The sequence below is a fragment of the Pristiophorus japonicus genome, unplaced genomic scaffold, assembly GCF_044704955.1.
Source record: "Pristiophorus japonicus isolate sPriJap1 unplaced genomic scaffold, sPriJap1.hap1 HAP1_SCAFFOLD_436, whole genome shotgun sequence".
Taxonomy (NCBI): Eukaryota; Metazoa; Chordata; class Chondrichthyes; family Pristiophoridae; genus Pristiophorus; species Pristiophorus japonicus.
In genome coordinates, this window is record NW_027254268.1 from 74,997 (window position 1) to 98,029 (window position 23,033).

Sequence of the window (23,033 nt, forward strand, 5' to 3'; positions counted from 1 at the left end):
TCAGTGATACGGTTAAGACTCCTGACTGCATCATTAGAATTGACTGGACCCACCTTATGATACACAACCAGGTGTTAAGGACCAAGGCACCCAATGCTTGTGGATTTTTGTCTGAGTTATGGCTAGTTTGCTAATTTTTTGGAGTTCAACAGACTTGCAGTTAAATTTGCAATGTCCCAGTAAATTTTCTGGAAAATATTTTGTAAAATTAAGTAGTTTGTCTGAAACCAGAGAAATGGATTGGCCTAAGAGATTCCACATAGTTTGGGTTCTGTCAAGACCACTCATTTCCAGACCTCTACAGCCTTGGTCCAAACATGGACAAAAGAGCTGAATTCCAGAGGTGAGGTGCGAGTGACTGCCCTCGACATCAAGGCAGCATTTGACCGAGTGTATCATCAAGGAGCCCGAGTAAACTGAAGTCAATGGGAATCAGGGGGAAAACTCTCCACTGGCTGGGGTCATACCCAGCACAGTGGAAGATGGTTGTGGTTGTTGGAGGTCAATCATCACAGCCCCAGGACATTGCTGCAGGAGTTCCTCAGGGCAATGTCCTAGGCCCAAACATCTTCAGTTGCTTCATCAATGACCTTCCCTCCATCATAAGGTCAGAAGTGGGGATGTTCGCTGATGATTGCAGTGTTCAGTTCCATTCACAACTCCTCAGATAATGAAGCAGTCCATGCCCACATGCAGCAAGACCTGGACAACATTCAGGTTTGGGCTGATAAGTGGCAAGTAACATTCGCGCCACACAAGTGCCAGGCAATGACCATCTCCAACAAACGAGTCTAACCACCAGTGCTTAACATTCTACAGCATTATCATCTCCAAATCCCCCATTAACATCCTGGGGGTCACCATTGACCAGAAACATAACTGGACCAGTCACATAAATACTGTGGCTACAAGAGCAGGTCAGAGGCTGGGTATTCTGCGGTGAGTGAGAACTAGTTGTCAGACAGGAAGCAAAGAGTAGGAGTAAATGGGTACTTTTCAGAATGGCAGGCAGTAACTAGTGGGGTACCGCAAGGTTCTGTGCTGGGGCTCCAGCTGTTTACACTGTACATTAATGATTTAGACGACGGGATTAAATGTAGTATCTCCAAATTTGCGGATGACACTAAGTTGGGTGGCAGTGTGAGCTGCGAGGAGGATGCTATGAGGCTGCAGAGTGACTTGGATACGTTAGGTGAGTGGGCAAATGCATGGCAGATGAAGTATAATGTAGATAAATGTGAGGTTATCCACTTTGGTGGTAAAAACAGAGAGACAGACTATTATCTGAATGGTGACAGATTAGGAAAAGGGGAGGTGCAACGAGACCTGGGTGTCATGGTACATCAGTCATTGAAGGTTGGCATGCAGGTACAGCAGGCGGTTAAGAAGGCAAATGGCATGTTGGCCTTCATAGCGTGGGGATTTGAGTACAGGGGCAGGGAGGTGTTGCTGCAGTTGTACAGGGCCTTGATGAGGCCACACCTGGAGTATTGTGTACAGTTTTGGTCTCCTAACTTGAAGGACATTCTTGCTATTGAGGGAGTGCAGCGAAGATTCACCAGACTGATTCCCGGGATGGTTGGACTGCCCTATCAAGAAAGACTGGATCAACTGGGCTTGTATTCACTGGAGTTCAGAAGAATGAGAGGGGATCTCATAGAAACGTTTAAAATTCTGACGGGTTTAGACAGGTTAGATGCAGGAAGAATGTTCCCAATGTTGGGGAAGTCCAGAACCAGGGGTCACAGTCTAAGGATAAGGGGTAAGCCATTTAGGACCGAGATGAGGAGAAACTTGTTCACCCAGAGAGTGGTGAACCTGTGGAATTCCCTACCACAGAAAGTAGTTGAGGCCAATTCACTAAATATATTCAAAAGGGAGTTAGATGAAGTCCTTACTACTAGGGGGATCAAGGCGTATGGCGAGAAAGCAGGAAGGGGGTACTGAAGTTGCATGAATGGCGGCGCAGGCTAGAAGGGCTGAATGGCCTACTCCTGCACCTATTTTCTATGTTTCTATGAGTGTCTCACTTCCTGACTCCCCAAAGCCTTTCCACCATCTACAAGGCACAAGTCAGGAGTGTGAAGAAATATTCCCCACTTGTCTGGTTGGGTGAAGCTGCAACATTTAAGAAGCTCAACACCATCCAGGACAAAGCAGCCACTTGATTGACACCCCATCCCCCACCGTCAAAATTCACTCCCTCCACCACCGGCGCACCGTGGCTGCAGTGTGTACCATCTACAAGATGCAACTCGCCAAGGCTTCTTCGGCAGCACCTCCCAAACCCGCGACCTCTACCACCGAGAAGGACAAGGACAGCAGGCTCATGGGAACACTACCACCTCCACTTTCCCCTCCGAGTCTCACACACCATACCGACGTGGAAATATATCGGACGTTCCTTCATCGTCGCTGGGTCAAAATCCTGGAATTCCCTCTCTAACAGCACTGTGGGAGCATCTTCACCACACGGACTGCAGCGGTTCAAGGCGGCGGCTCACCACCACCTTCTCACGGGGCAATTAGGGATGGGCAATAAATGCTGTACTAATAGGCACATCGCGAGAATGAATATAAAAACGCAGACGTGTGCACGCACACACACAATTGAGCTTTAAAAAAAGAGGCAGGTGAGAGTTTCTTCTCAAACTGTTTAATAGTAAATACTAAACAAGGAAGGTACCACACTTTCATACAAAATGACTGCAAATCCGTGTGTGCAGTTAAAACAGTTTAGTACCCGGTCAAGACAAAAATAGTAGGAAAATCTGAAACAAATACCAGCTTTATTCAAACCAGCAACATTTTGCCATTCCTCCACACAAACTGTTTGCTCCAAAACAACTTACAAGTGGTTTGTTATTATTAATTCCATAATTTGTCTCAAGGTTACATCACAAAAAAAAAAATCACACAAGATAATGACATCGCAAAAAAAAAAGCTTTTCCTTTGTAATGAGAGCAAAATCGCATTTAACTTTAGAGAGGTTTGGTCATTGTGGCAAACTTTTAGAAATCAGTAACGTTCACATTTGTTAATCTTTTTATAGTGCTCATATAAAAGGCAAACTTGTACAAAACCTAGAGTTAAATACAATCAGTTTGTACCAATAAAAACCCACAGGATTGGGAATTGTTTGTTAACTCACAAAGCAGCAAGAGTTTGGAAAATCAGTCACTCAAGTATCTGTCTTGGTTTATTTTCAATCTTTACATTATCAAAAGACAACAAGATGGCAAGTAAATATTCACTAAGCATTTTCCACAGGATTTTGGTACGGGCGGCAGTCAGAGCCACAGAGTGGCCATGGTGAAGCTGGCAGATTGGCAATGAAGCTGGAGAAGGAACACAGCCAGCGGTGTGTGAAGGGTGAGGTAACAGTGCAGCATGTCATCTCCCCCCACCAGAGAATGGCTGAGACGCAGCATCACGTCCCCCCCCTCCCCACGAAAGGCTGTGGCAGGAACCAAGGTCCCCCAGGTGGAGTGCAGGCTGTTGAGTAACAGCAGATGACGAGAGCATTGAGAGGAGGTGCAGTGCAGACACACCTGGTACACTACTACCCACATTCGCTCAAGGTGACGAGACTGGCCGACCCTGCACAAGTTACCAAGCACTGGGCAGAGGATTTGTGCCTCCCCACTCAAAGCACAGAACTGAGAGTCCAGGAGTGTGCACATTTACCCTGGCTGGCTCAGGCTCTCACTTGTGCCAGTCAGTCCTTGAGGGTCAGCCTAGCTCGGTGTTGGCCAACAACAAACAACCTGACTAACTGGGCCAAATTCTGCAGCTAGGACTCACCAATCCCAGCTCACGGGGCTCACGGAGAAACAGCAGGCGAGCCAATCATGGCCCACCATGGTGGGGCAGCAGGCGAGCCAATCACGGCCCACCATGGTGGGACAGCAAGCGAGCCAATCACGGCTCACCCCCCTCCACCACTCGTTAACATTTAATTTGCCAGATTAAGCAAATCTTGAACATGCATTGTGTTGGAGTTCAAATCAGTGTGCATCAATAGTCACCTTGCCCTCTGCCCATTTGTGGGAGTGGGGGGGGGGTGGGACAGGGCTACTCCCACAGTGTACCCTGCCTGCTGGGGGTGGGTACAGTGGAGTGAAAGAAACATGCAGCGATAGGACAGATTACACCATGGGGAAATTAAATCCTCAATAAAACCCCAGACATGGGCAGGAGGTTGTTGTGTGGGATGGGTGTAGGGGAGGAGAGGGGTGGGGGTTGATTGGAGGATTGGATAGTGTTTGAAGGTTGAGGATTAGGGGTCAAGGGGTGGGTCGGGGGTCGAGTCGCGGGTCGAGGGGGAGGATCGGGGGTTGAAGAGGGTTGTGAGAGAGAGTCACTCGCTCAGTGCTTGGTTTAACCGCAGTGAAAGGAGACCATCAGTGCACTTCTCCAGAAACCCAGTTGTGATTTACAATAACCCTCAGCCCTTGCTGAAAGTCTCCCACCCACCTCTAAATAATGATAGATACAGTTAGAATGCATCAAACACTTCATGGTAAGTCACCCGAGGTCCAACTCCGCGGGGAAATCAATCATTTATATATATGTAAACAAAAAGACACAAGTGCAGTGCACACAGCCCGCCCGCCAGCATCGTGTGTGGGGGTCGCTGGGAGCTGCTTAACATCACACCCTGTGCCGCTGGGTTAAAGCGGATGGAGAGGAGTGGTTCAATAGGACACACCTGGTCTGTGTACGATATTTGCCACAACACAGTTCAAAAATATACTTTATTTCAACCTCCAACTCAATCGGGTTTTTTTTGCACTTTATCAAACAGTAAATTTGAAATCAGGAAGACAGAAAAGCTGTACAAAGTGGAAAAGGCTGCAACATGCAAGTAACACTTGGCACTAAATCGAGTTAACAACAAGTCACATCACATTTTGCTGAGGATTTGAGCATAGATACAATACATGCAAGGTATATTCACACCAAACTCGACAACATTCAACTACAGACTTTTTTTTTCTTTTTGTTTCTTCAAACTTTTGCTTCAGACACTTACTGCTAACAACAGAAAAGCAGTGCCTGAAAATAAACCCCATGGGAAATGGTCAACACTTTGAAAGAAGCTATTCAAATATTTCTTTACTGATGTCACTCCGTATATCGAGGAGATTGGGGAGAGGGAGGGTGGGGGAGAGGGAGGGTGGGGGAGAGGGAGGGAGGGAGGGGGAGAGGGAGAGGGAGGGAGGGAGGGGAGAGGACGGGGGGGGGGGAAGGAGACGGGGGGGGGGAAGGAGACGGGGGGGGGGAAGGAGACGGGGGGGGGGAAGGAGACGGGGGGGGGAAGGAGACGGGGGGGGGGGAGGGAGACGGGGGGGGGAAGGAGACGGGGGGGGGAAGGAGACGGGGGGGGGAAGGAGACGGGGGGGGGGGAAGGAGACGGGGGGGGGGGAGGGAGACGGGGGGGGGAAGGAGACGGGGGGGGGAAGGAGACGGGGGGGGGAAGGAGACGGGGGGGGGAAGGAGACGGGGGGGGGAGGAGACGGGGGGGTAGGGAGACGGGGGGGGGGAAGGAGACGGGGGGGGGGAAGGAGACGGGGGGGGGGAGGAGACGGGGGGGTAGGGAGACGGGGGGGGGGAAGGAGACGGGGGGGGGGAAGGAGACGGGGGGGGGGAAGGAGACGGGGGGGGGAAGGAGACGGGGGGGGGAAGGAGACGGGGGGGGGAGGAGACGGGGGGGTAGGGAGACGGGGGGGAAGGAGACGGGGGGGGAGGGAGACGGGGGGGGGAAGGAGACGGGGGGGGGGAAGGAGACGGGGGGGGGGAAGGAGACGGGGGGGGGGAAGGAGACGGGGGGGGGGAAGGAGACGGGGGGGGGAAGGGAGACGGGGGGGGGAAGGAGACGGGGGGGGGAAGGAGACGGGGGGGGGAAGGAGACGGGGGGGGGAAGGAGACGGGGGGGGGAAGGAGACGGGGGGGGGAAGGAGACGGGGGGGGGAAGGAGACGGGGGGGGGAAGGAGACGGGGGGGGGAAGGAGACGGGGGGGGGAAGGAGACGGGGGGGGGAAGGAGACGGGGGGGGGAAGGAGACGGGGGGGGGAAGGAGACGGGGGGGGGAAGGAGACGGGGGGTAGGGAGACGGGGGGGGGAAGGAGACGGGAGGGGAGGGAGACGGGGGGGGAGGGAGACGGGGGGGGAGGGAGACGGGGGGGGAGGGAGACGGGGGGGGAGGGAGACGGGGGGGGAGGGAGACGGGGGGGGAGGGAGACGGGGGGGGAGGGAGACGGGGGGGGAGGGAGACGGGGGGGGAGGGAGACGGGGGGGGAGGGAGACGGGGGGGGAGGGAGACGGGGGGGGGAGGGAGACGGGGGGGGAGGGAGGGAGACGGGGGGGAGGGAGACGGGGGGGGGGGAGGGAGACGGGGGGGGGGGAGGGAGACGGGGGGGGGGAGGGAGACGGGGGGGAGGGAGACGGGGGGGGGGGGGAGACGGGGGGAGGGAGGGAGACGGGGGGAGGGAGGGAGACGGGGGGAGGGAGGGAGACGGGGGGAGGGAGGGAGACGGGGGGAGGGAGGGAGACGGGGGGAGGGAGGGAGACGGGGGGAGGGAGGGAGACGGGGGGAGGGAGGGGTTAGAGGAGAGGGAGGGGAGAGAGAGGGAGAGGGGAGGGGAGAGGGAGGGGGGATGGTAGAGGGAGGGGGGGATGGTAGAGGGAGGGGGGGATGGTAGAGGGAGGGGGGGGGATGGTAGAGGGAGGGAGGGAGGGTAGAGGGAGGGAGGGAGGGAGGGGATAGGGAGGGAGGGAGGGGATAGGGAGGGAGTGAGGGGATAGGGAGGGAGTGAGGGGATAGGGAGGGAGGGAGGGAGGGTAGAGGGAGGGAGGGAGGGGATAGGGAGGGAGGGAGGGTAGAGGGAGGGAGGGAGGGAGGGTAGAGGGAGGGAGGGAGCGGATAGGGAGGGAGGGTAGAGGGAGGGAGGGAGGGAGGGGGGAGGGAGGGAGGGAGGGAGGGAGGGTAGAGGGAGGGAGGGAGGGAGGGTAGAGGGAGGGAGGGAGGGAGGGTAGAGGGAGGGAGGGAGGGGATAGGGAGGGAGGGAGCGAGGGGAAACGATGATGTGGGGCGAGGGAGCTAACACCCTGCCAACTTATGGGTGAAGAAAACATCTGAGCTTCATCTCCCTTAGAGCAAAATGTGACAACACTCCACACTGCCCTGAACACACGCCACACTAAAAAACGGAACAGGAACACGCACAAGTCATTTTCTGTTTTTTTGTCGGTTGGCTGCTTCAGATATAAAGCCCTCCGTTACTGCTAGAAAGGGCGCTTTGCGAAAAGGAGTAGAAAGAAGTGTCAAAACGCTGCAATTTAGTTAAGAAATTCTAGAAAAATAGACTCTTAAAGAAGATTTCAATGTAACAATTGTTTGTAAGCTTGTTGAAAGCGGCCTGCCCCAGCAGCACTGAGGGGGGGAAACAAAAGGTTTCTGAAATACATCAAATTTAATAAGGTCAAAACAAGGTCAAAGGTCAGTAGAGGTCAAGCATCAGAGAAGCTCAGAGACAACGAGGGGACGATGAACGTTGACGTCACAGCAACATGCTAGGCAGACGATGAACAAACGGGTACGAAGATATCTAGAAAAAAACAAAACCAGAAAGGGAGAAGGACCAAGTTACACAAAGCCATAAAAAAAGGAAGAAAATAAAATAAAAATTAAAAACAAAAGACAATGATACAGTGCATGGGGGTCAATGCATAATCTGAACAATGGGACAGCGAACAGCACATGCTGAACAATACAAACACAGAACTCATACACACACACACACCCACACCCACACGTGTGGCATCAGGGGCCTTGAGCCACCCAAAGGTGCCATGGAGGGGGAGAGAGGAAGGGGCAGGGGCCCTTTAGTTTGCGACTTGCATCTACCCCATTACCAATCGGCTCGAAGAATAAAATCCTTTTAAAAGGGAAAATGACGGTAAGTGAATGCACAGACGAAACTGGACCAGACTGCCAGAGAAACTCAGGATGAGAGAAATCAGTGAGACGATACGTACAAGTTAAATGATGTAAAAAGCCGCTACTAGCTACAATACCTCAAGCCACAATCTCAGATGAAGGGTGGCCCGATTGACACAAGGAAAGTGGAGCAGTCATCACGAACAGCAACAATGTGAATGCTCGACTCGGCAGGCATTCGCTGGACGCCAGGGCACCTCGGTTTACACAAACACTGGCATTTCCATAGTGCCTTTCATCACCACATGATCTTCCAAAGCCACTTGTAGTACTTTTAAAAGTGTAGTCACTGTGGTAATGTAGGAAACAGTGCACACATTGTGCACAGCAAGCTCCCCAAACAGCAATGTCATAATGACCAGATAATCCATTTTAGTCATCTTAGTTGAGGGATAAATATTGGCCAGGACACTGCTCTTCTTCCCATAGATCCATGGAATCCTTATTATCTATCTGAGGGCAAACGGGGCCTCAGTTCAACATCTCAATCGAAAGATGTCACCTCCGACAGTGCGGCGCTCCCTCAGTACTGCCCCTCCAACAGTGCGGCGCTCCCTCAGTTCTGCCCCTCCGACAGTGCGGCGCTCCCTCAGTACTGCCCCTCCAACAGTGCGGCGCTCCCTCAGTTCTGCCCCTCCGACAGTGCGGGGCTCCCTCAGTACTGCCCCTCCGACAGTGCGGCGCTCCCTCAGTACTGCCCCTCCGACAGTGCGGCGCTCCCTCAGTACTGCCCCTCCGACAGTGCGGCGCTCCCTCAGTACTGCCCCTCCGACAGTGCGGCGCTCACTCAGTACTGCTCCTCCGACAGTGCGGCGCTCCCTCAGTACTGCCCCTCCGACAGTGCGGCGCTCCCTCAGTACTGCCCCTCCGACAGTGCGGGGCTCCCTCAGTACTGCCCCTCCGACAGTGCGGCGCTCCCTCAGTACTGCCCCTCCGACAGTGCGGGGCTCCCTCAGTACTGCCCCTCCGACAGTGCGGGGCTCCCTCAGTACTGCCCCTCCGACAGTGTGGGGCTCCCTCAGTACTGCCCCTCCGACAGTGCGGGGCTCCCTCAGTACTGCCCCTCCGACAGTGCGCCGCTCCCTCAGTACTGCCCCTCCGACAGTGCGGGGCTCCCTCAGTACTGCCCCTCCGACAGTGCGGGGCTCCCTCAGTACTGCCCCTCCGACAGTGCGGGGCTCCCTCAGTACTGCCCCTCCGACAGTGCGGGGCTCCCTCAGTACTGCGTTGTCCTGAATCACAGCCTGAAACCTCTGAAGTGGGCAAAAACAAGGTTCTATCTGCGGCTGTTTCAAAGTGCGGCACAGTGGTCTGTCTCGTTCCCTACGCACAGTACAAGACACTTGCTGTGATCTGGGATTGGTGTCAATGGCACGTCAGGAGATGAGGAATATCCTTTGGTCACTAATGGATCAAACAGCATGGGATTTAGTGCGTTTAAATGTGTGATGGAGGAAGGAGGAGCTCGCTGTGTGCAGTGAGAGTGGGAGCCAGAGCGATCTACAAGGACATAATGTGAATGTGGGAAGTGTGCTGAGTGCTTGCATTTGGAGCATGGCTCTGTCTCCCAGCACAAGTCGGACACCCCGTGCAACGCAAGCAATTACTCCGCGGATAATTCACCAGCTGGAGAGCTGCAGTGACCACCCCAGCCATGCGTCAACGACACCTTTCAGGAAACAGTCCAAATGGTGAGGGACGAACACAATCCAACCGATACACACACCAGGGTTCCAGCGTGTGGCCCAGCTCCAAATTTAAAATCAAATCTTCAGCTTCTCTCCCAACAGTTAGTAAAAAAAACAGGTTTCAAGTATTTGAATCAAAGAGCGTCAGAGGGACCCTGTATCAGTAGTTCCACCTCAAACATTGCATATAATAGCCATGTAAACCAGTCGCCTACAAAACACTGATTCTCCAGTAAAATATCTCCCATAATAAATAATCTCCAACACGTGGGAGCAGTAAAAAACCTCTATAAAAATAGAAAGGGTAGAACTGTAATTATACATTCACCCCAATCTCTTTGTGCATTTTTAAAACAAATTTACACTATTCCCCATGAAGTTTTTAAGTTGAATGTGTGAAAACAGAAAACATTTTGTCGTGTTTTATCCACCAATTTCTAAAAAAACTGGAGAGAATGAAATCTTGGGAGCAGGTTGATGTGACCCTCCAAACATCGGAAACTAGATTGGCAAGTCTTACACCGTATGTGCACAGCACCCATTGCTCTGGAGTCAGAGAGAGGAACTGCAAGCATGGTGGTGGTGCTACACCCTTTGAGAACTGATGGACTGTCTCATGGCGCGGGGTGCGCGGGGGCAAAGGGGAGGCGACAGAGAGTGCACAAGAGAAAGAGACAGGGCACAAGAGAGAACGAGAGAGAGAGAGGGCATGAGAGAGACAGGGCACGTGAGAGAGAGAGGGCATGAGAGAGACAGGGCACGTGAGAGAGAGAGAGAGAGAGACAGGGCACGTGAGAGAGAAAGAGACAGGGCACGTGAGAGAGAGAGAGACAGGGCACGTGAGAGAGAGAGAGAGAGAGAGCGAGACAGGACACGTGAGAGAGAGAGACAGGGCACGTGAGAGAGAGAGAGACAGGGCACGTGAGAGAGAGAGAGACAGGACACGTGAGAGAGAGAGAGACAGGGCACGTGAGAGAGAGAGAGAGAGACAGGGCACGTGAGAGAGACAGGGCACGTGAGAGAGACAGGGCACGAGAGAGAGAGACAGGGCACGTGAGAGAGAGACAGAGAGAGAGGGTGCATGAGAGAGAGACACACAGAGGGTGCGATAGAAAGTGAGAAAGGAGAGAGATAGGCAGAGAGACAGACACAGGGCGCACAAGGGAGGGAGAAAGTGAAGTGGGGAAGGAAGAGAGGAGAGAAGGAAGATGAAGAAAAGGAGGAACAGAAAAAGTGAAGAGATGAAGAGCAGGAAGGAAAAGGGAAGGAAGGGAAAAAGGAAGAGGATGAGGGGGAGGGGATGGCACCATGTTCTGTGATGAACACAGTCAGTATTGACCAGTTCCCTTTGGTGTACTCCATTTTATCATCATCTCAATGAATACTCCAATGGCGTGGGTTTTTTGGTGAGGCAACTCTGGTAGAACAACCTTCAATCCTCAAAAGGGTGGTTGCATGGCAATTGTTTTGAAAGATACCAGTGAATGGTAAGCATTCTCTCCAGTAACACACTTGGCTGTCAGTACACAGCAAACTCCAAATTCTAAATGATATGGCAGCTAAAATTTCAGTGAAGAAAAATACCTTTAGACTACCCTTATACTGAGTGTCAGCACATCTGTGTATATATATATATATATCTATATAAAACTTAAAATTCACAACAGAAAATCGTACCGTTAATTTTGTCAATAAAACAGAAGTGAAACGCACACTCACACAAAGACTGAGTGCAGAAAATGGCCCCAGTCACGATGGGGTTACTCGAGAAGTTCGACGGCCACCTCTCTCACGATTTGTTTCCTCAGCTGCGCCCAACTTACCAGTGAACATGTTTAAACTCAAGTTTATTTTGCCTAAAGCTCAGTATGGCTTGCTGTCGTTCTTCGATCGCTTTAGCTGAACTTTCAGGCGCTTCATGCCAATCTGAAAGCCATTCATTGCTTGTATGGCAGCCTGTGAGGAAACCGGATTGTCATAGCTCACAAAACCTGCAAGCAAAAACACAGCGGCACAGTTAACATTCAGACAGCCCATCCTATCCGCAAGTGTAGAGAACTGGGAGGGGAGCAGGTTCAGACAGAGTGAGACAGCTGGGCCACTGAGAAACTGGCCACTCCATTTAAACTCTTCAATTTAAAAATAACAGGGAGGGTAGAGGAGAGTGATCGGGGAGGGTACTTGGGCTGTGGGAGGAGATTAAATGGGAGAGTACATGAGCTGTGGGACATTAGATGGGAGGGTACATGGGCTGTGGGAGATAAGATGGGAGGGTACATGGGCTGTGGGACATTAGATGGGAGGGTACATGGGCTGTGGGAGATAAGATGGGAGGGTACATGGGCTGTGGGACATTAGATGGGAGGGTACATGGGCTGTGGGAGATAAGATGGGAGGGTACATGGGCTGTGGGACATTAGATGGGAGGGTACATGGGCTGTGGGACATTAGATGGGAGGGTACATGGGCTGTGGGACATTAGATGGGAGGGTACATGGGCTGTGGGACATTAGATGGGAGGGTACATGGGCTGTGGGACATTAGATGGGAGGGTACATGGGCTGTGGGAGATTAGATGGGAGGGTACATGGGCTGTGGGACATTAGATGGGAGGGTACATGGGCTGTGGGAGATTAGATCGGAGGGTACATGGGCTGTGGGACATTAGATCGGAGGGTACATGGGCTGTGGGACATTAGATCGGAGGGTACATGGGCTGTGGGAGATAAGATGGGAGGGTACATGGGCTGTGGGACATTAGATGGGAGGGTACATGGGCTGTGGGACATTAGATCGGAGGGTACATGGGCTGTGGGACATTAGATGGGAGGGTACATGGGCTGTGGGACATTAGATGGGGGGGTACATGGGCTGTGGGACATTAGATGGGAGGGTATATAGGCCGTGGGACATTAGATGGGAGGGTACATGGGCTGCGGGAGAGGATTAAATGGGTGGGTCGTGCCCATGATAGGGCAGAATGCACATGGGCTGTGAAAGGAGATTAAAACGATGTTCAACAGAATCCAAGAAAAATACATTCTGCTAAAATTCAAGAACAGACTAAAGAGACGCCACGGATGAATAAGGACGAGGACACACACTAAGTACATGCACAGCTGGGGAGCGCATGACAAGGAAGAATACAAAGAGATTTGGAGTGTCGTCAAAAAAATTAGGAAGCCAAAGAGGAATTATGAAATTAAATTATCAAGAAACATAAAACAAACAGTAAAATATTCTGCAGGCACAAATATAAAAAAGGAAAGTCAGGATGGGAACACGATAAAATCACAGGCAACGAAATGGCAGAAATATTTAATAATTGCTTTGCTTTAGTATTTACCAGGGACAGAGATCAGGTGGCTGTGACATTGGATGATGAGATTATAAATGATATAACCCATTTAATATAAAAAGAGGTGATATATTAAATAAACTTATCAAACTAAGAGGATAAAACCCTTGGTCCGGATGGATTTTAAAGGAATCTAGGGAAACATAGAAAATAGGTGCAGGAGTAGGCCATTCGGCCCTTCGAGCCTGCACCGCCATTCAATGAGTTCATAGAGAAGAGATAGCAGAGGCACTCTTACAAATTTTTAATTCATTAGAAAAAGGTGAAGCGTCAGAGGACTGGTGGATAGCTAGAAGGGAGATAGAGAAGAAAACTATAGACCATTCAGCTTAACATCAGTGGAGGGAAAAATAATGGAATTCCTAATAATGGAAAAAATAGAAAAATATAGAAACATAGAAATTTACAGCGCAGGAGGAGGCCATTCCAGCCCATCGTGTCCGCGCCGGCCGACAAAGAGCCGCACGGCCCTCGGTCAGCAGCCCTGAAGGTTACATATAAACCTATGAGCAATGACGGAAAGGCAAAGAGCACCCAGCCCAACCAGTCCGCCCCACACAACTGCGACATCCCTTATACTGAAACATTCTACACTCCACCCCAACCGGAGCCATGTGATCTCCTGGGAGAGGCAAAAACCAGATAAAAACCCAGGCCAATTTAAGGAAAAAAATCTGGGAAAATTCCTCTCCGACCCATCCAGGCGATCGACACTAGTCCAGGAGAGCACCCTGTGGCCGTATTCTATTCCCTGCAGTACTTACCATTATATCTGCTCCGTCCAGCAAAAGGTCATCCAGTCTAATCCCAATTATCAGCTCTCGGTCCGTAACCCTGCAGGTTACTGCACTTTAAGTGCCCATCCAACCATCTCTTAAAAGTGGTGAGGGTTTCTGCATCCACCACTCTTCCAGGTAGCGAGTTCCAGATCCCCACAACTCTCTGCGTAAAGAAGCCCCCTCCCCCTCAAACACCCTCTAAACCTTCCACCAACCACCTTAAAACTATGCCCCTCGTAATAGATCCTTCCACCAATGGAAATAGACCCTTACTATCCACTATGTCCAGGCCCCTCAACATTTTGTACACCTCAATGAGGTCTCCACTCAACCTCCTCTGTTCTAATGAGAACAAACCCAGCCTATCCAATCTGTCCTCATAATTAAGATTCTCCATTCCAGGCAGCATCCTAGTAAATCTCCTCTGCACCCTCTCTAGTGCAATCACGTCCTTCCTATAATACGGCGACCAGAACTGCACGCAGTACTCCAGCTGTGGCCTAACCAAAGTATTATCAAAAGCCTTGCTAAAATCCATATACACTACATTGTACGCACTGCCCTCATCGACCCTCCTGGTTACCTCCTCAAAATATTCAATCAGGTTAGTCAAGCACGATCTTCCCTTCATAAATCTGTGCTGACTGTCATTAATTAATCCTTGCCTTTCCAAATGCAGGAATTTTTTCCAATAATTTTCCCACCACTGAGGCTGACAGGCCTGTAATTACTCGGCCTATCCCTTTCTCCCTTTTTAAACAAGGGTACTACATTAGCAGTCCTCCAATCCTCTGGCAGCATGCCCAGACCCAAAGAGGACTGGAAAATGATGGTCAAGGCCTCTGCTATTTCCTCTTTTACTTCGCTCAACAGTCTGGAATGCTAAACCCCCTAATACTTCCTCTCTCACTATATTTATTTCATCCAGAATATCACACTCCTCCTCGATAGCAGTATCTGTATTGCCCCTTTCCTTTGTGAAAACAGATGCAAAGTATTTGTTAAGAACTTTACCAACATCTTCCGCCTCCACACAAAGATTACCCTTGTGGTTTCTAGCAGGCCCTACCCTTTCCTTAGTTACCTTCTTACTCTTAATATATTTATAGAACATCTTAGGATTTTCCTTAATTTTACTGGCCAAGAATTTTTCGTGCTCTCTCTTAGCATTCCTAATATCCTTTTTAATTTTGCCTCTAAACTTTCTATATTCCTCGAAAGATTCTATGGTATTTTGCTGTTGATATATGACATAAGCGTCCCTTTTTTTCTTTATCCTCCCCTGTAAGTCCCTGGAATTATTTTTCCCAGCCTTTTTCTTTAAGGGCACATGTTTGGCCTGAGCCTTCCGGATCTCCTCCTTGAATTCCTCCCACTGTTCCGACACTGATTTACCCACAAGTAGCTGTTTCCAGTCCACTATGGTCAAATCATTCCTTTACTTTGCAAAATTAGCGTTTCCCCAATTCGGGACTTTTATTCCAGGCTTATCCTTGTCCATAACCAACTTGAATCTGACTGAATTATGGTCACTGACACGCAAGTGCCCTCCCACTAATACCCCCTCAACCTGCCCAGCTTCATTCCCCAAAACTCAATTCAAGACTGCCCCCTCTCGTGTTGGGCTTATTATATACTGACTAAAAAAGTTGTCGAATGCATTTCAAGAATTCCACACCCTCTATACCCTTCACACTAAATTTGTCCCAATCAATATTTGGATAGTTGAAATCCCCTACGGTTTTTGGACTTCACAGCAATTTGCCCACATATTTGCTCCTCTATCTCCCTCCCACTGTTTGGGGGTCTATAATACACGCCCAGCAGTGTGATCGCCCCTTTTTTTATTTTTCAATTTGACCCATATGGTCTCATTTGATGATCCCCCCCTTACCGCTGTAATATTTTCTTTAATCAGTATCGCAAGGCCCCCCCCACCGCCCTTTTTATCCCCTTCTCTATCTTGTCTAAAAATCCTGTAGCCAGGAATACTGATCTGCAAAACCTGCCCCTCTTTCAGCCATGTTTCTGTAATGGCTATAATGTCATACTCCCAAGTGTCTACCTGTGCTCTTAGTGAATAGTCAGTATGAATCTCTAAAGGGAATGTCTTGCTTCAGCAAGCTCATTGAATTCTTTGAAGCGGTAACAGAGAGAGTAGACAAGGGTAATGCATTGGATGTAATTTATGTAGATTTCTAAAAGACCTTCGATAAGGTGTCACATAATAGACTAATGAATGTGGAGGAGTAGCAGCAGAATGGATCGCTAGCTGGTTGTACGACAGAAAGCAGAGAGGAGGGTACTGGTTGCTATTCACAGTGACAGAAGGTGGAAATTGGGGTCCCAACAAGCACCAATGTTGTTCACAATTTAGACTTTGGAATCAAAAACACAATTTTTAAATCTGCGGATGGCACCAAATTGGGGGGTAGTCAATACTGAGGAGGCTGCAACACATTACAGACAGTAATAAAGTTGCAGAATGAGCATATAATTGGCAAATGAAATTGAACACAGATTAAGAGTGCGGTATTAAATTTTAGTAAGATAAATAAGGAAGTCACATATTACTTGGAAAATAACAATGTAAATGGGGTAGAGGAGCAAAGGGATCTGGGATCACTAATTAGTGACGCAGGTTAATAAGGCCATAAAAAAGCAAACCAAGAAAGTGGATTCCGAGGGGGATAGCATTGAAAAGTAGAAAAGTTATGCTAAACTTGTATTAGACCACACTTGAAGTACTGTGTATAGATCTGGTTGCCGTATTATAAAAAGGATATAGAGGCACTGGAAAGGATGCAAAAAGGATTTACAAGGAATGCAAGGCTATCAGGAAAAGATGAACAGGCTGCGTCCCTTTTCTTTTGAAATAGGAAGGCTGAGGGGTGACCAAATAAAGGTCTTTAAAATGATGAAAGGTTTTGATAAAGTAGACAGAGAGAGAGTGTTTCCACTTGTGGGGAAGAGCATAACTAGGGGCCATCAATATAAGATAGTCAGCAAGAAATCCAATAGCGAATAGCTGCCAGACTGGGCCTGCAGCAGGTGGTGAGAGAACCAACCTGAGGGAAAAACCTACTTGACCTCGTCCTCACCAATCTACCTGTCGCAGATGCATCTGTCCATGACGGCATTGGTAGCAGTGACCACCGCAGTCATTGTGGAGACAAAGTCCTGTCTTCACACTGAGGACACCTTCCATCATGTTGTGTGGCACTACCACCGTGCTAAATGGGATAGATTCAGAACAGATCTAGCAGCTCAAAACTGGGCATCCATGAGGCGCTGTGGGCCATCAGCAGCAGAATTATACTCCACCACAATCTGTAACCTCATGCCCCGGCATATCCCATTCTATCATTACCATCAGGCCTGGGGACCAACCCTGGTTCAATGAGGAGTGTAGAAGAGCATGCCAGGAGCAGCACCAGGTGTACCTGAAAATGAGGTGCCAACCTGGGGAAGCTGCAACACAGGACTACATGCATGCTACACAGCAGAAGCAGCATGCTATAGACAGAGCTAAGTGATCCCAATGGATCAGATTAGAGCTCTGCAGTCCTGCCACATCCAGTCGTGAATAGTGGTGGACCATTAAACAACTAACAGGAGGAGGGAGTTCCATGAATATCCCCATCCTTAATGATGGCAGAGCCCAGCACACGAGTGCAAAAGACAAGGCTGAAGCGTTTGCAACCATCTTCAGCCGAGAGGATGATCGATCTATCTTGGCCTTCTTCTGAGGTCCCCACCATCGCAGATGCCAGTCTTCAGCCAATTCGATTCACTCCACATCAAACAGCTGAGCGCACTGGATACAACAACAGCTATGGGTCTTGACAACATCCCGGCTGTAGTGCTGAAGATTGGGCTCCAGAACTAGCCGCGCAATGACAGCTACAACACTGGCATCTACCCGACAATGTGGAAAACTGCCCGGGTATGTCCTGCCCACAAAAAGCAGGACAAATCCAATCCGGTCAATTACCGCCCCATCAGTCGAGTGATGGAAGGTATGGACAGTGCTATCAAGCAGCATTTACTCACCAATAACCTGCTCACTGATACTCAGTTTGGGTTCCGCCAGGACCACTCGGCTCCAGACCTCATCACAGCCTTAGTCCAAACAGGGACAAAAGAGCTGAATTCTAGAGGTGAGGTGAGAGTGACTACCCCTGTCAAGAGGCCCCAGTAAAATTGGTCAATGGGAATCGGGGGGAAAACTCTCCACTGGCTAGAGGAAGATGGATGTGGTTGTTGGAGGTCAATCATCTCAGCCCCAGGACATCGCTGCAGGAGTTCCTCAGGGCAGTGTCCTAGGCCCAACCATCTTCAGCTGCTTCATCAATGACCTTCCCTCCATCATAAGGTCAGAAGTGGGGATGTTCGCTGATGACTGCACAGTGTTCAGTTCCATTCACAACTCCTCAGATAATGGAGCAGTCCGTGCCCACATGCAGTAAGACCTGGACAACATTCAGACTTGGGCTGATAAGTGACAAGCAACATTTGTGCCACACAAGTGCCAGGCAATGACCATCTCCAACAAGCGAGAGTCTAACCACCAGCGCTTGACATTCTACAGCATTACCATCGCTGAATCCCCCATCAACATCCTGGGGGTCAGCATTGACCAGAAACATAACTGGACCAGTCACATAAATACTGTGGCTACAAGAGCAGGTCAGAGACTGGGTATTCTGCGGTGAGTGTCTCACCTGACTCCCCAAAGCCTTCCCACCATCTACAAGGCACAAGCCAGGAGTGTGATGGAATACTCTCCACTTGCCTGGATGAGGCAGCTCCAACAACACTCGAGAAGCTCGACACCATCCAGGACAAAGCAGCCACTTGATTGGCCCCCCATCCACCACCTTAAACATTCACTCCCTCCACCACCGGCGCACCGTGGCTGCAGTGTGTACCATCTACAAGATCACTGCAGCAACTCGCCAAGGCTTCTTCAGCAGCACCTCCCAAACCCGCGACCTCTACCACCTAGAAGGACAAGGGCAGCAGGCGCATGGGAACACCATCACCTCCACGTTCCCCTCCGAGTCACACACCATCCCGACTTGGGAATATATCACCGTTCCTTCATCGTCGCTGGGTCAAAATCCTGGAACTCCCTCCCTCACCACCACCACCTTCTCACAGGGCAATAAATGTCGGCCTTGCCGGAGACACCCAGCGAATGAACAAATGTGAATGAAAAGTGAGAAAGTTGCTGAGGGAGAGACTGGGAAGTATGGTGTGAGCTGGTCAGAGGCTGACAGGCTGTTGTGTGGGACTGCTGGAATATCAGCTCCAATCCCGCTCAAAAGACAAGGTAAAAACAAAGGGCAGCCAGAACTGGTTAACAGAGAGTCTCCCCCTTCTGCCATTACACGACCTATCCATTCGGAATCTGGCAAACTCCGATGCAAGACAATGATCTGTGGACAAACGGGATTTGGTGAGATTCCACCTTCCGGATAAATCAATGTTGATGGAAACGAGCAGAGAGTAGAAGCAGAGACCATGGGAGGAGAGGAAAGGAGAGGGGCACCACAGGTGATGAACTGCCATGGGCTTCTGCCTCTGCTCTCTGGCCTCTAGGGGGTGGGGTGTGAGGGGTAGGAGGGCTCAGAAGGCCCTCGCTCTGACAGCTAGAATGCTAGCACCGCCACTGGGCCACAAGTACAGAGGCTTCACATCACAACAGACAGACATTTCAGCAACATACCCACCAAAACATTTGCTCAAGTTCGTCTGTTTGTCAATGAAAACCTTGGCAGACACGACATTCCCAAAAGGCATAAACATCTGCAGGAGGTCCTGATCTCCAAACTCCTGGGGCAGGTGGTATATAAAGAGATTGCCCCCCTCCGGCCCTAAAACAATCGGGATATGTGGGGGAAGGGGGAGAGAGAAAAACAGGGTTAGCTCAAGCTCAACTCACTCCAGACAAAAGGGCATTGATGGGCACAGTGGGACTTACACCGCGGCGAGGACAGAGGGCACCGGGCACCGGGCACAGTGGGACTTACACCGCGGCGAGGGCAGAGGGCACCGGGCACAGTGGGACTCGCACTGCGGCGAGGGCAGAGGGCACCGGGCACAGTGGGACTTACACCGCGGCGAGGGCAGAGGGCACCGGGCACAGTGGGACTTACACCGCGGCGAGGGCAGGGGGCACCTGCTCAGCTCATGAGACTGATGGCACTGTGTGTAGATACCGACACCAACACTCCATTCCTTAACAACTCTATGGAACAACAAGGTCAATGGAGAACATATGTCGAGTAGTGGCAACCGCTTATACACTGCGAGGTCTCACATCTCCCACCACCACCACTGCTACACTCAGTCACTTTACAACATGCACCATGACACCGAGCCCCACGCGCACACACACCGAGCCCCACGCACGCAAACCGAGCCCCCCACACACACACCGAGCCCCCCCCCCACACACTCATCGAGCCCCCCCCCCCACACACACTCACTGAGCCCCCCCACACACACTCACCGAGCCCCCCACACACACACACCGAGCCCCACGCACGCACACTCATCGAGCCCCCCCCACACACACTCACTGAGCCCCCCCCCACACACACACCGAGCCCCCCCCCCACACACTCATCGAGCCCCCCCCCACACACACTCACTGAGCCCCCCCCCACACACACACCGAGCCCCCCCCCCACACACTCATCGAGCCCCCCCCCACACACACTCACTGAGCCCCCCCACACACACTCACCGAGCCCCCCACACACACACCGAGCCCCCCCCCCACACACACTCATCGAGCCCCCCCCCACACACACACCGAGCCCCCCACACACACACATCGAGCCCCCCACACACACACACCGAGCCCCCCACACACACACCGAGCCCCCCACACACACACACCGAGCCCCCCACACACACACATCGAGCCCCCCACACACACACACCGAGCCCCCCACACACACACACACACCGAGCCCCCCACACACACACACCGAGCCCCCCACACACACACACACACCGAGCCCCCCACACACACACACCGAGCCCCCCCCACACACACACACCGAGCCCCCCACACACACACACACCGAGCCCCCCCCCCACACACTCATCGAGCCCCCCCCCACACACACTCACTGAGCCCCCCCACACACACTCACCGAGCCCCCCACACACACACCGAGCCCCCCCCCCACACACACTCATCGAGCCCCCCCCCACACACACACACCGAGCCCCCCCCACACACACACACCGAGCCCCCCCCCACACACACACACTGAGCCCCCCCCCACACACACTCACCGAGCCCCCCACACACACACACCGAGCCCTCCACACACACACACCGAGCCCCCCCCACACACACACACCGAGCCCCCCCCCACACACACACACCGAGCCCCCCACACACACACACCGAGCCCCCCCCACACACACACCGAGCCCCCCCCACACACACACCGAGCCCCCCCCACACACACACCGAGCCCCCCACACACACACACCGAGCCCCCCACACACACACACCGAGCCCCACACACACACACACCGAGCCCCCCCCCCCACACACACACACCGAGCCCCCCCCACACACACACCGAGCCCCCCACACACACACACACACCGAGCCCCACGCACGCAAACCGAGCCCCCCACACACACACCGAGCCCCCCCCCCACACACTCATCGAGCCCCCCCCCCACACACACTCACTGAGCCCCCCACACACACACACCGAGCCCCCCACACACACACCGAGCCCCCCCCCCACACACACTCATCGAGCCCCCCCCCACACACACACCGAGCCCCCCACACACACACCGAGCCCCCCCCCCACACACACACCGAGCCCCACGCACACAGACACCGAGCCCCCCCCACACACACACCGAGCCCCCCACACACAGACACCGAGCCCCCCCCACACACACACCGAGCCCCCCCCCCACACACACTCACCGAGCCCCCCACACACAGACACCGAGCCCCCCCCACACACACACCGAGCCCCCCACACACAGACACCGAGCCCCCCCCACACACACACCGAGCCCCCCCCCACACACACACACCGAGCCCCCCCCCACACACACACACCGAGCCCCCCCCCCACACACACACACCGAGCCCCCCCCCCACACACACACACCGAGCCCCCCACACACACACACACACCGAGCCCCCCACACACACACAGACACCGAGCCCCCCCCACACACACACCGAGCCCCCCCCCCACACACACACACCGAGCCCCCCCCACACACACACACACACCGAGCCCCCCCCACACACACACACACCGAGCCCCCCCCACACACACACCGAGCCCCCCCCCCAGACACACACACCGAGCCCCCCCCACACACACCGAGCCCCCCCCACACACACACCGAGCCCCCCACACACACACACCGAGCCCCCCCCACACACACACCGAGCCCCCCCCACACACACACACACCGAGCCCCCCACACACACACACCGAGCCCCCCACACACACACTCACCGAGCCCCCCACACACACACACTCACCGAGCCCCCCCCCCACACACACACACCGAGCCCCCCCCCCACACACACACCGAGCCCCCCCCACACACACACACACCGAGCCCCACACACACACACACACCGAGCCCCCCACACACACACACCGAGCCCCCCACACACACACACCGAGCCCCCCACACACACACACACACTGAGCCCCCCACACACACACACACACTGAGCCCCCCACACACACACACTGAGCCCCCCACACACACACACCGAGCCCCCCCCCCACACACACACACCGAGCCCCCCCCCCACACACACTCACCGAGCCCCCCACACACACACACACTGAGCCCCCCACACACACACACCGAGCCCCCCCCCACACACACACACCGAGCCCCCCCCCCACACACACTCACCGAGCCCCCCCCCACACACCGAGCCCCCCCCCCACACACACACACCGAGCCCCCCACACACACACACCGAGCCCCCCACACACACACACACACTGAGCCCCCCACACACACACACCGAGCCCCCCCCCGACACACACACACCGAGCCCCCCCCCCACACACACTCACCGAGCCCCCCACACACACACACTGAGCCCCCCACACACACACACCGAGCCCCCCCCCACACACACACACCGAGCCCCCCCCCCACACACACTCACCGA

The 23,033-nt window shown here is 52.9% G+C and overlaps 1 long non-coding RNA gene across 1 annotated transcript; it reads right to left on the bottom strand.

The window, feature by feature from the left end:
- Positions 1-6,937: 6,937 nt before the first annotated feature.
- On the bottom strand, positions 6,938-19,703 carry LOC139251737 (uncharacterized). The gene is made up of 3 exons (XR_011591414.1): positions 19,564-19,703; positions 11,515-11,682; positions 6,938-7,611 (listed from the first exon to the last, which is right to left on the bottom strand). It is a non-coding gene; the product is annotated as an uncharacterized lncRNA (long non-coding RNA).
- Positions 19,704-23,033: the final 3,330 nt, after the last annotated feature.